This window comes from Balaenoptera acutorostrata, chromosome 7, assembly GCF_949987535.1.
Source record: "Balaenoptera acutorostrata chromosome 7, mBalAcu1.1, whole genome shotgun sequence".
NCBI lineage: Eukaryota > Metazoa > Chordata > Mammalia > Artiodactyla > Balaenopteridae > Balaenoptera > Balaenoptera acutorostrata.
The window spans coordinates 56435111-56447902 of record NC_080070.1 but is presented as its reverse complement, the minus strand read 5'-3'; the positions used below and the strand labels follow the sequence as shown (position 1 = coordinate 56447902).

The following is a 12792-nucleotide window of genomic DNA, read 5'->3' as shown; positions in this document are numbered from 1 at the left end:
ACAATCCCTCAAAAATTTAAAGATAGTTATCAGATGACTCAGCACTCCCATTCCTACGTACATACTCAAAAGAATTGAAAACAGGGACTCAAAACAAATGACTATACACAAATGTTCATAGCAGCACTATTCACAGGAGCCAAAAGGTGAGAACAACTCAAATGTACGTTAGCTGATGAATGGATAAACAAATGTGATATTATCTTGTTAACCAAGATTTCAGAAATGGAAATCTAATTGAAATAGAGAGGCTTTACTTGGGGTTTGTCAGACTACATGTAGGAGACACAAATTCAAGAAGCACTTGAATTGTGTTCTGTAGGACTACAAAATGGAGGAAGCTTATAAAGGCAGAAATTGCAAGGCCACAGTTAGTTACCTAAATTGTGTGTCAAGAATTATAATTGGAACAGGCAAGAAGTAAGGGTGCTTGTTAAGCAAGGACTGGTTGGGGTCTGAAGTGGTTGCATAGTTACAAGGCGGGGGGACCTTGAGACTATATAAAGTTGCAGCTGAGGGATGTTGTTCTAAACACGGCTGGTGGTATCATAGGGTTTGATATAGTTCAGAGCAAATTCAAATCCTCAGTGGGGCAGAGATGTGTCTGAAACCAGAACCTCAATGACTGCCTGACACCATTTTTGCATGCCTGATCTATGATTATGCCGTTATAATTTCAATTTGTCATCAATCCATACCATAGACAATTATTCAGCCACAAAAAAGAATGAAGTAATGATATAGGCTACAACGTGAATGAACTTTAAAAACATTATACTAACTGAAAGAAACCTGCACAAAAAGTCACATATTAATGATTCCAGTTAGATAAAATGTCCAGGCAAATCTATAGAGATATAAAGTAATTAGTGATTGCTAGCAGTTAGAAGGGTAGAGAATTCAGAGTGACTGCTAATGGGTGTGGGACTTCTGTTTAGGGTGATGAAATTTTCTAAAATTAGGTAGCAGTGATGGTTCCCAAACTCTGAGAATATACTAAAAACCACCGAATTATACACTTTAAAAGAGTGAATTTTGTTATGTGAATTGTTGTATTAAAAAAAAAAAAAAAAGAATGGAAAGACATGAGTTTCCAGATTGAAAAGGTGCACTGAATGAAAATAAAGCTACATCTTGGTCAACTCTTTGCTTCATCATGAAATTTCAAAACACTGGAAATAAAGAGAAGTATTTTAACAGAAACAGTGGAAACTAGACAACAATGGAGCAATTTCACTGAAATTCTAATGAAATTATTTCCAACCAAGAAACCTAGATCTAGCCAAAATGTCAATCAAACATAAGTACAGAATAAAGATATTTTCAGCAGTGCAATGTCTCAAATAAAAAAATGTCCCACACACTCTTTCCTAGAAAGCTATTAGAAATTGTGTTCACTCCAAAACAAAACAACATGAGATGGAGGAAAAAAGAGCTCCAGCCCGGTAGTGAGGGGAGGGGCACCGCAGGAAACCAGTGACAGGAGATACACCAGGTAGAGGCTTGGAGAGGTCTTGAATTAATGGTAGAAATGAAAAATGGGAAATTATTAATTTCAGGGAAAACAAAAAAGCAATCACAGTATACTACATGCCTCAGCTATAAACAAGATTTATATTGACATAATAATGTAAATTTTGAATTTCTGATCTAATCAAAATTATAATATAACTATGTTGAGAGGATGGAAGGTTGGGAGGGTGGCAGAATAGGATGTTCACTTGTTTGAAAGCGGAAGAATTTTTTAAAAGACCACTAAATTCCCATTTTTCACTGTAGGAATCAATGGATGATGCCAAAAGGTGAATAATCAAGAAGTGGCAATAAAAGAAAGTCTTATTAAATATTCAGAGGAAAATCCGAAAGAATCAGTTAAAAGAGTTGAAAGTAAAAACAACTATTTTTCATAACAAACCACAGAATTAACTGACTCTTTATATGCATGTGATGTACAACTTGCATAAAAACAACAATCACAGCAACAAAATGAATGATTTAACCCTGGTGTGGGTTTAACTGCCCTTTACCAATGCATAAAGTGCATATTAAACTAAAATATTATGTGATGTTAACTGAATGAATTTGAAATAAATAAATGTAAGAAATAATAATAATCATATGAAAGAAGACCATTCATTATAATGGTCATTTTAATGATATGCCTTTATCAAATTACTGATTTTGAAAATCGGTGAGAAGTTACAGACACTCCATTTCGTATGATATATAATAATGTATACTTCGCTTAGAGATAAATCTGCTAATGATTTTTTCTCCAATTACTTCATGGTCTATTCAAACATAATGTGAAGGTAATTGGAATTATTGATCATCTTCATCCTGAACTTGGGCACTTTCATCAGACGGCAACTTTAGTACTTTAGCTGGAACGTTTGTCCAATTTCTCCAAGCTGATCATTATTGTCAGTCTTATTAATGCATCGCTCTCCTGCTTCCACCTGCCCCCTGAAGTATGCACAGTTTTTTTTAAGATTATTATTTCCTTAACTAGGAAACTTGGAAATGATTTCTGTGAGAAAAAACAAACGATTAATACGCGAAATATGTTTTTTCCTTTCTAAAGGAATTCTCTTTTTTTACTACTGTTATCTTCCCTATGACTTCCTTCTACAAATGAAGTCTTTTTTTTCAGTCCATTCTTTTCAAATATCACAGATTATACCAGCTTCACCATTAAACGTCTATAGTTTAAATGATTAAATTCGAAATTAAAGTAAGACAAATAATTTTTAAAGAAACCACAGTGGCATACTGTATTCTCATAAAAACAGTCTAATCTGTGGTGGAATGTACTCATAAACTGTGTGTCTTTGTAAATAAGCAGGCATTTACTATCACAACAGTTAAAGATCAGACACGCTTCCATCTTAAATCATGTGGATTAAAATACTGAACTGTAATCAGGACCTCCGAATAAGGGATGGCAACCATATGAAATAAAACTAGAACACAGAGAAGATAGGTATGATGTAAACAGAAAAATATACACTAAAATCTCAGGACCCAACATGATAGTGAACAAACACAGCTGGAAGTGACTAAAGGAGACCATGACTCCCCTATTAGATGAGAAAAAGCCGCTAGGGAAAAGGATAGAAAAGAAGATAATTGACTTTGTCCTACCAATTAGAGAAATAAGACATTCATAACAGAGCACTGATTGAAAGCTGGCTTGTTTTTTTTTCATTTCTTTAATTTCTCCTTATGGTTCAGAATTCTTTTATCTTTAGCTGCCTGCACGTTCTGCCATCCACAACGTTTACATCTGTTCACTTGCAATACTTGGTTCTGCATGGCAACCCACCCCTTCAGAATATAAGATCATAGTGTTACACTGCATAACTAGTTCTCCATATATGAAACTAAAACATCCTTCCATAAAGAAAAGTCCATGAGTCAAATCCAGTTTTCCTAGTGTTGTCACTAAAACACAAACATGTTCTAGCCCATGACACGTGAAGATCTATGACAGCGACTTATAACTCAAATGGCACATGGAGATTATCTAGTCTAAGATCACAGTCCTCCACCAGATTTCAACCTCGTTAAAAGTCAGGGCTATATATTTGTATCCCTAGAGCTTAGCTTAAGGATAGTCCCTGGCACAGAGAAGACAGTCCACATATGTCGGAGGAAAAAAAAAAAATGAATGAATGATTAAGCGAATGACCATAACAAGTTGTGTTTCTGCTTCCAAAAATTATGCCAAATGGGACGAGTTTAAATAACAGTGCAAAAATTTGGGCAGCCCTTTGCTATGTAAACTTGGAGTTACCCAGATTCACACTTGACACAGGAGATGAGATGATGCAGCCACTGGAAAGGGCATGCATGGAGTACTGAACATCTAAGCCTGAATTTCCTCATCTGCAAAATGGAGGGACCTTATACCCACTTCACGGTTTCAGTTGGCACTATATGACATAACATCTAAATTACATATTTCAATCCCTTGCATAGAGTACAGGTTAGGAACCCTCTCTACAATATTTCTGATGGAAATCCACTTATCCTCTACTGAATGCTCTTAGTGATAAGGTGTTCATTACACAAGGCACTGAACTTAATTTATGAGTAACACAAAACATTTGAACATTGTTCCCAGGATTAAATCAAAACTAGCCTCTCCAGAACTCTCACACTTGGCTTCCTTATCCTCTCTGGAATATTTATGTTACCTTTTCTCTATGCTCTTCAGTATGGCTTCAATTCTCCTGAGTAAGTCTTGCTGGCACCTTTACTGGTTCCATGTTGTATCCGTTCGCATGCCCTTCTAGGTGCACTCTCCTGTTTGCTTCAGTTCTTTGAGCCAAAGAAATTACTAGTCTTTTTCACATAAACTGTTTTTAACTTTCCTCCCCCCTGTTTTTCCCTTTTTTTTGTCCCCCTTTTTTTTTTGATGTGGACTATTTTTAAAGTCTTTATTGAATTTGTTACAATATTGCTTCTTTATTTTTTTATGTTTCGGTTTTTTGTCCAAGAGGCATGTGGGATCTTAGCTCCCTGACCAGGGATCGAACCCACACCCCCTGCATTGGAAGGTGAAGTCTTAACCACTGGACCACCAGGGAAGTCCCTGCACCCTGTTTTTCTCTATTAGGTTGGGCTGCCTTTTTTTTTTTTTTAAACCAATTACACTGTTTTACTTATCCCCACAGCAATTCACCTTGTAGGTTCTGCTCATCATTTCACCACATCTTTTTTGACCCCTGATTCCATCACCCCAAGTGTTAATTATGGCTCCCAGCGACAACACAAATAGGTCAAGCACATCATCTCAATGTCTTCATCTGAGTCATTAATAAAAATATAAATAGGACAAGCTCAAGGACAATGCCCTCCAGCATACACCGATAGACTTTTCTCCATCCCAGTGTCGATTCATTAATCAATAGGCTTTGCGTGAAGTTGTTCAACCAGCAATAAACTGAAAGAATAATCTTCTAACAACTGAATTTCAATTTTATGTTGATAAGGATCTCATGAGAGTCCCTGTCGCAACCTCTGCGGAAATAAGAAATAACACTGTTTCTTATTAAAAGAGAATGATTAGACTTGAATGTCTAAATATCTTTTTTTGAATTTCACTAATGTTCTACAGTAAGCTTACATGTCTACAGATTCAGAGGTGTGTTCCCTACCACCTTTTAAAAACCAGCATTACTTATATAACCTTCATTCTTGATGATTTCTCAAAGATTATATGCAATGGTTTTCTTTTCACATTCTAGATGTAATTTATCTGGAGCTACATAATGAACCCATGGTAGTAGATGTTTATGAGTGTGGCTTTTTTTTGGAGGAAGGGGGGATTGGGAAGAGCAGGGAACTAAGGAAAGCATGTCCTATATCTGAAATTATTCCCTATATTGGGAAAATCCCCTGCTTTATGAATTTTGGTGGGAGGCAAGGCCAAACCGTCGTTACAAAAGTCAAAAGGCCAGACACTCACCTTCTCAGGGGCCTGTGCAGTCAAAACATGGGCGTGGGACCTAGTGTCAGCTAACCAAACACAACCAACCCTCACTTAGCATTAGGAGCTAACAACCCAAAGAAGCAGGGAGAATGTCGACACCATTTTGACATCATCAGTGGAGGTAATAACATCCGGTCACCCAGGGCAGCCACGCCAGTCTAGTAAGAGACAACATCTGCAGCCAACAGTCCTGGGGGCAGCAGGATGTGCAGTGGGCGGGTCCACGTACGATATTGGTTCTGGGTCTGGCTCTCCAGCCTCACACTGTTCCTGCCCGTTTTTAAAGTCTTCTCAGCAGGTCTGTTAGCCACACGTTAACCTCTTGATAAACTTTTCAGATTAATTCAGCTAAAGAGGATGTCTGCTGCTTGAAATAGAGAACTCTGACTGGTACATTTTTCAGAGCAGCCGGCCACTTTAATTCCTTAGACACACCTAGGTGGTTTCTGGCTTACCCCATTGTCTGTGGTCTGCTCTACCCGTTATGGAGTCAGATTTGCTCTAAATCTTCTGCTTGGAAGAGAATTGTTTTGAGAGAAAAAATAAAGACTATAAATAGAAGCTAAAGATGGACTATAGATAAATAGAAAAATAAAGAAAAAAAGTTGAAATATGAATTAAGTAGTTCTGCTTTCCCTGGGTTGTTCGCATGAAGTAGTAAAACCGTTAGAGTCTCTTGCCCTTCCTGCTTCAAATGTCACTCATTCACTCATATAAAAATTACTGGCTAAGCACCTACTATGTGCCAGACACTCTGCTAGGCACTGGAGAGGCAGCCTCTGCTTTAGTGAAACCCCAGTCTATCTAGCTCAGAGTCTCAGGTGAAATAGTTTTATTTGGGTTCATAAATAATCTCCTTTCTTACAGGTGTTTCCTTCTCAGTATCCTCTGTTGGTGTTCCTCATCACTTCAAAGTGCCTTAATGTTATGCTGAATGTTGAAGTGCCCCAGTGTTCAGTCCATGAAACTCTCTTCCATTTCTGTGTTCATTTGCTCACACAGTGTTTTAGTTATTGATTGCTGGACAAGAAACTAACCCAAAACTTCATGGCTTAAAACAACCACCGGTATATTCTCTCTGACAATTCTTGGGTTCAGAAAAATTCTTGGGTTCAGAAAAATTCAGAAAAGGCATAGCAGGGGACAATCCATCTTGGTTCCATGTGATATCTGTGAGACTGGAATCTGCCCCTTACCCCTACCCAAGAAGCCTTCTTCAGTCACATGTCTGGCACTAGCCTGGCTGGGCAAATGGCTTGGCTGGGGTCCTATGTCTCAGGCCTAACTAACTTCACACTGTCTTCTGGGTTCTCAGTTCTCCTCCATGCAATCCAGGGCCTCTCCCCACGGTCTCTCCAGCAGGACAACTGGAATTCTAACATGGCTGATTAGGATGCTCAAGAGTGCAAAACAGAAGCTGGCAGAGTGTTCCTTCCACCATGCTCTTTTATCAGTTAGAGCAAGTCACAAGCCCAGCCTTAATTAAGGGGCAGGGACTACACAAGGGTGTGAATATCCAAAGGCATGGTTCATTTAGAGCCACCAAGGTAACAATGACCATACCTGGTGATCTCATCTAATCCCCTTGTTAAATATTATCTATGACCCAGACAACTTCCAAATCTCTACGTTGGACCTCTCTCCTAAATCCCAGACCCATTGTCTAACTGCCTTGTGACATCTTCACTTGCATATATAATAGGCATCTCAAAGTTAACCCCTTCAAGGCTGAGTTGCATCTGCCTGCAGTCTGCCTCATCTCTCCTTGTCACAGCAGCTCCACTGTTACAGTTGTTTCAGCCAAAACAACTTGGGATCATCCCTGACTCCTCTTCATTTCTCAAATGCCACATCAAATGCTATCAGCTCAGCCTTAGAAATACATCTAGAATCCAACCACTTCTCACAACCTCCACTGCTGACACCATCCCACGCTTAGACAACTGTGACAGCCTCCTAACTGGTCTCTCTGTTTCAGAACTTGCCCATCTTCAATCTATTCTTGAGAAAGCAGCCAGAGAGATTCAATTAAAATATAAGCCAGATCAGATCATTTCTCTGCTCAGCATCCTTTAGTGGTTCCCCATCTCGTTCTGAGCAAAAGAAAAGTTCATCAGAATAAAACTTTACAAGGCCCGACACAATCTGGACCCCACTGTGTCTTGGATTTTGTCTCCTCCTCCTGTCCTCCTTGCCTGCTCCATTCCAGCACAGGAGCCCCGCTGCTCCTCATATAAGTCTTCTATCTGGAATGTTCTTGCCTTGAATATATTTCTTCCTCCTACACCTCCCTCAGGTTGTTACCTAAATACCTCTCACCTTCTCAGCGAGGCCTTCCCTGATCACCGTCATTTAAAGCTGTACGTGCATGCACGTGTGCACATATATCGTATCTCATAGGAAAGCAGAAAACTTTTCAATTGCCTCAGGATACTTTAATCTGGAAACCAGAATACTGATGGAAAGCTACAGTTTTTGAGAACAGATGTGGTATAAAATCATGCAAATTAAAGCATTCTTCGTAGATTTAGAAATCAAAATGTATGAGGCATAGAAACCAAATAATTAGGTAAATTGTGTGGCACGGTGAAAAGATAGAACATAACTTCCAGCTGCCAGTCCCATATCCAGTATCACACATACCTCAGGCCATCAAATAAAACTACGAAGATGGTTAACACCAGCAGGCTGCAGGGTGAAATGGAGTAATGAGGAATTTTAGGCACAGCAGACTTGGGCTAAAGTCTTATCTATACCCTTTTAACTTAACCAAGTGGTTTAGTAAATCTTAATTTCTCTAAGCATTCTTTTTCCTCATCAAGTATAAAAAAACTGGATAACAAAAACACTTGCCTTATGTACTTCATAGGGCTAAAGATGGAATCTAATGGAATAGCATTTATGAGAGAGTGCTTTGTAGAATGTAAAACACTATAAAAACATATTATGTGAAAAAAAAGAAAAAAAATAACTTATGTGATTTTTGGTGATTCATAAATCCCTTCATATGACTTTTGGTGACACAGTTTTTTTTCATGTGGAATATAGATTTTTGTATTACATAACTGTGCACATTAGCTTGGAATATTTCACAGTAGAAGAAATAAAATGATTGCTCCAAATAATCATGATCAGTTATAAGTTTGTTGCTTTTCTTCTTATATTGATACAAATTATTAAATATGTAATGAAAAATGCTGCTACACACACTTTGCTCTCATGCAATTTAAAACAGAACAGAATCGTTATGCACTTTAACTAATGGTAATATATATTTACATAATCATGTTTACTATTAATATTCTTATTTCCACTTACAGAATCTGTTTTAGATTTTTCAGCATGGTGTTAATAAGCAGAGTAATGTGGCACTTATTTGTCTTTGGCAAAAAATAAAAACTAAATTGCTTAACTTTTTGTTTAAGTAGAAAAAAAAATTTGCTAGCATTTTCACATTTTTTATATTTCTCTCCCATGTCTCAAACCCAGGCAGGAAAAAAAGATGGCTATGATAATATTTTAGACCATTATGAAACCACATACCTTTTCAAGCTAATAGAACCACTGCTTGGATAAAGATACTCCTTCACATTTGACAACAACTGGAGAAAGGAAGTACCCAAAAGAGCACCCATCACGAGGGCCCACAGGTTACACCAACCAGCCATGAGCAGCTTGGGGGCACGTTTCCCAGTGTGTGTCAGCCTTGCAGCTTGCAGACCACTATATCTACACATTTTGAAAGTGTATAAGAAACTAAATTTCAGATGTTTCAGGAGTTTTACCCAGTACTTAAGAGATAGTCTACACTGACAATATCCTATTATACACTGAATCACTTTAATAGTGACCTCCAAAGTCATTTCCTCGAATATTCTTTCACATCAATAAGTTCTCATCACTTATTTCATTATTCTGGCCTTCAGAAGGTTTTTATGTAACCTAAAATGTCATTCATGGCAATAATATAAAGCAGCCAGGCTTAGAGTTCTCTTTTAAAGCAAAAAACCAGAAATGTATCTATACAGTGTGTACACTATCATAAATAAGAATCTCTTACATTGTGGAACCCAAATTACATAGGTACCTCAAAAAACGCTTGAATACTTAATTAATTCTAAAGTCCAAAGGAAAAATTCAATAGTACCTAATGAATCTTAAATTACGTTACTTTTCCTGCATATCTAGGGTTTTCATGGGTATGAGGTATGAATTTTCTTATACTGTTTAACATACTCAGTCCCCTCCCTCAAAAAATATGCTGTTAATTACATGGAACTACAAAATCAACATTTTTCAGAAAATAACTTTGACGTTAACAATTTTTAAATATGGCAATATCATCATTAACTTTGGGAAACTGTAGATTAAAGTGTTTGACACTGATTTTAGGGCTTGCTAAATAACAAGATTCTGTGTGTGTGTATGTGTGTGTGTGTGTGTATGTGTATTTAAGTAGATCCCAGTGAAATACATGGGGCGACACTCTTAACTTACAAGTTTCCTTTATGGAAACTTAAAACATTTCATAATTAAAATAAAGTTTTAAGTGGCTGGGTTTTCAACCAGTCTACAAAACATATTTAAACAATAGAGCAGATTAACTGTATTTAGGATTTAAATACAGTTACATCTTAAGTGCAGAATAGGTAAGGTTGTGGAAAGAAAAAAGAAAGTTTCCTTTCCCCCTTCTGACCAAAAGCTCAACCTAAGTAAAGCTGAACATAAACAGGAGACACAATATTGCAATTAGGATTCAAAGTAAGATGGATCTGAGTCTATCTTTCATGCCACAAGACCCTAAAAAGCACTTCATCTCCCAAATCCTTAGGTTTCTCCTTTGTAGGGTGGTGACAGTCACAGATCCATAAGACTGTTGAGAACATCAAAAGCGAAAATGAATGTAAAACCCCCAGCACAGTGCCCAACATAAAACTCAATACATTTTAGTTGTTGGTTTTTAGTATTGTGGTCATACTTGTCTTAAACATTATTTCAGCTACCTTTTTGATCCCTCACTCATCATCTCAAATCCACAAGTGCCCTCCTGTTTCCTACCCTGTGTCCCTCTACTAGATCTGCTCTAATTCCCGTGGCATGCCATGCTTTGAAATGTCTATCACCTTCCCACTGCTGTGAAACATGCAAGAAAAGAGGAGAATTTACTTCTGCTAGATACTGTGAGGAAAACAATCTGATTAAATTAATCCATTAAAGTATGTAAGAATCTTAATTTTCCTTGAGATATTGGCATATGTGGGGGAAAAAAAGGCAAGCAATGAAAAAGCAGTGTAAGAAAAGAGAAACTTTAGGAAATATTCAGGGAAGTTATTTTTGTACTGGGCAATAGCCACAGAGGCAGGTTAATACTGTCAGGGAGTCTACACCTTCCCCACTCTAACTGGGAAGACTCTGTAAGGAATTTCTACAGCATAGAGCTCCCCTGCTCCCGCCTCCCCAACTCTGATTTCAGAGATTCACTGGAACATTTTACTTAAAATAAGCCAAACAAACTTCAGTGGTAGCAACAAAAAGCACTTCACTAGAGAGAGCAAAAGGATAGGAGATGAAGTAAATAGAAAAAGACAAAGGAAGGCGGAGATGAGAAAGGCAAAGAAATACTGGGAAAGTAAAGAAATAAAGGTGGAGTGGAGAAAGGAAGAAGAGGCAAGGCAGGGCAATCATAAGTCATGAATGACACCAATGTGCCTCATTCTCTAAAAGAGAACAGGTTAATCTACGCCTTAGCTCCCCCAGAGAAGTTAGGCATGAAATGCCCACAGAGTAGTGCATATATGCACCCTATTTTGTGGTTTATTGAAGAGGACCTGGGATGTCTCCACAAGAACTGGGACCAAGGGAAATCTCGCTCACACAAAGAAGAATAATTTTAAAAGTAAGTCTTAATCAGTTGATAAATACTGCAGGACAGTGATTATGTGGCAACTTCCACAGAATATAAAATGATCAAATGACATCTGCTCTGATATGCACATTTTTAGCTTCACAGATATATTTAATTTTCTTTTAAGATTTGAAAGACACGTTTTCACATTATTTTTGTTCATTTCTCTTTCAATGTTACTGATTTTAGGGGCCAAACTAATTTTTCTTCCTCTCAATTTAATTAACCAATTTCGGGAGAGGGAACAAGTATATTTTTGAAATCTCTTTTGTAATGTTTTGTGGAAAAGTTAGTCAAGTATACTAAGAAAAATCTGGATTTAACTGAAATATTGCAACTAGACATACTACCAAATACGAAACAAAAATTCCAATTCTAAATCAGCTGAATACATTATTGACCCCCAAGCCATCATTTAAACAAAAGAAATTATATTTGCATTGATGTGTGAATCTGCATCCATTCTTGGTAGCATGTAATATATGCAACTGCTTGGCTCTAGCTGTCCTTGTAGCCACATTACCATATTATTCAAATGTATCTATCATTTATATGTAAATAGACAAGATGAATGGCTTCTTCATAAGACAACAATTTTCAAATGACAAACAGACATAGGCAGACATTAGCAAGATAAAAATGTTGTAAATATTCATTCTATTATATATTTTTAAGGAAAAATGGACACTATTTCAAATGTGTTAAAAAGTAGGGTGGTAATTACAAAATGGGGTCTTAATACATTCACAATACCAACAGCTATTCTTCTCAATAAAGGTCTCTACCAATGTCATTTGTATCTTGTAAATTACATGTTCTCAGATCCATCTGTGAAAATTGGGATGTTAATTATCATGGTTACATTTCATGGTTCCACAGTTAAATGCTGAAGTGGTGCTACACAAATACCATATGTTTTTCTAAGAGAAACGGAGAAAGATTAATTATGAGTTCAAGTCCAAGTCTCAACACAATAAGATCATTACACTGTCTGCTATGCAAATTGGAAGTTTTAATTAATAGCTGAAATACTAACCGAGGGGAAAAACTATGCAGTCTAAATTGTAAGTATCAGGCTTTTCTCCACAAAAATCATCCAAATAAGGATGCTTTTGAGAAACCAAGTTATAAATCCAAAGAAAAAAAATTTTTGTTGTCTGTGAACTTCCTTTGATGGAGTGATCACCATCATGCTGTTTAATCCTATTTGATAAACCTAAAAATTACAGTGTATACTAGTAACAAATAGGTTATAAACAATATATCTGATGAAAATTCAACTGAACATTTTTTCTGGATTTTTCTTTAAGATACATCTCATTCAAAATTATGCAAAATTACAAGTCTCGTGTACTCAGATAAAATACTCACTTCAGTACAGCTAACTAAA

At 36.9% G+C, this 12792-nt stretch overlaps 1 protein-coding gene across 4 annotated transcripts in view; it reads right to left on the bottom strand.

The window, feature by feature from the left end:
• CDK14 (cyclin dependent kinase 14) overlaps positions 1–12792 on the bottom strand; it is a 575870-nt gene that overhangs the window by 309889 nt on the left and 253189 nt on the right. The gene's annotated exons all lie outside the window — the stretch shown is intronic.